The 1,766-nt window shown below is 41.7% G+C and overlaps 1 protein-coding gene across 6 annotated transcripts in view; it reads left to right on the top strand.

The window, feature by feature from the left end:
* Nucleotides 1-1,766, top strand: part of Msr1 (macrophage scavenger receptor 1) — an 80,968-nt gene that overhangs the window by 38,808 nt on the left and 40,394 nt on the right. The gene's annotated exons all lie outside the window — the stretch shown is intronic.

The following is a 1,766-nucleotide window of genomic DNA, read 5'->3' as shown; positions in this document are numbered from 1 at the left end:
CCCGCTGCTGCCCTTAAGGGTGAACCTGTTGTGCCCCTGTGGCGAGATGTTCTGCTCCTGGAATAGCTGGTTCGATCTATCCTCTACACTCTCCCCTGCAGGGATTGCAGCTGCAGGATTACACCTCAGGTGTGTATGTCAGGCCTGAGCTGTGCCTGGAGGGGCAAGGTGAAGTAGGAGGAAGAGGAAGCTCTCCGCACACACTCACAGGACCTGGGCTAGGACTGGGTCTAGGGGCTCCGGGATGAGGCAAAAATTCCTACTCGGTGGGCGGGGTGGGAGAGGCACTGCGGAGTGGTGGGGGGCGGCCCAATGGGCTGGGAGAGGGTCCAGCCCAGTCTGCGCCTTGGCTGGGACTGGTCCCGCAGGCGCAGGGTAGCAGGAAGCTCTCCGCACACTCACCAGACCTGGGCTAGGAGTCTGTTGTTTTACTTGTGAACACTCAAAAACAAAAGTGGAAAAAATTATTCAATTGTTTACACTAACTCAGATTAAATAACTGCAAAAAAAAAAAAAAAAAGAAAGAAAGAAATTCATTGTCTCGCATATCTGAAGATGGAAAGTCCAAGATCAAGATGCCAACAGGACGATTTCTCTGAGGCCTCTGTCTTTGGCTTACAGCTAGTTGCCTTTCCATCGGGACCTGTGCCAAACTCCTAGTGCACTCTTTGTCTAAGGACACAGTCAGACCCACTGAATTAGGGCTTTGTGCTTATAATCTTTAACCTTGATTATCTTGGTAATTTTATTCTAATCACAGGCACATCAGAGGTCAGGATTTCAATAATGAATTTATAAAAGGGACAATTTAGTAAATAAATCATCAAGAGTCAATCCCGTGTCTGGGTAGCTTCAGGTAAATTGTCACAGCCTGGGCTAAATATTTTACAGTGAATTCAGTTTTCTTTGCCTGTGATTCTGTTGGTTTATTTTGAATGAAAGCTTAAATGATACCACAAACAAATTTAAGAAATACTGATGTCTTTTTGACCGTGAGAATGATTTCACCTTATTTATTGCTAATAGTGCTTTTTTTACACTTCAGTGACAGTCTTTCACAATTTGTGTTTCATGAAATAATAAAAATTACCAGGATAGTGCTATTTAAGTAGATAATAACCAAAGTTAATGAAATTATCTCTGAATGACTTTGCTATCAGTTACACTTTTCTTCATATATATTTGTATGGATAGTTATAGGAAATAGCCAAATTTTATTTAATAAAGAAATATAGGCCGGGGAGATGGCTCAGTGGAATAAGCACTTCCCTGGAAAGCACAAGGGCCTGAGTTCAATCCCCGGTTCTGCCAAAAAAAAAAAAAAAAGTAATATAATGTGTTTGCTCACACAATTAAAAATTCTAAAATAATGTCTTCAGGCTTAGTAGCATCCAGAAGTTCAGACTACATCAGTTGGTCTTGGTCTCTCCCCCTTCCTCTCACCCTCTTCTTCCCTGCTCTGTCCTCTCTCTTTCCATCCTCCCAAATACCTGAGGTTATAAACCTATGTAACAGTGCTCAGCTTTCTTGCTTACCCTTTATATATGCCACACTGACTGTCAAGTAGGTTCTTGCTATATTGATTTAGCTTTCTATCTAGCTATGTCTAGAAAAAGTGCCACTTTCTTTTCACCAAAACAAATATTGTGGGTTTTCCTTTGATGCCAAGCTTTCTTTTCTTCTTCTTCTTCTTCTTCTTCTTCTTCTTCTTCTTCTTCTTCTTCTTCTTCTTCTTCTTCTTCTTCTTCTTCTTCTTCTTCTTCTTC

The sequence above is a fragment of the Octodon degus genome, unplaced genomic scaffold (genome assembly GCF_000260255.1).
Source record: "Octodon degus isolate 3935 unplaced genomic scaffold, OctDeg1.0 scaffold00051, whole genome shotgun sequence".
Lineage (NCBI taxonomy): Eukaryota > Metazoa > Chordata > Mammalia > Rodentia > Octodontidae > Octodon > Octodon degus.
This window is presented reverse-complemented; position numbering and strand designations above follow the sequence as displayed.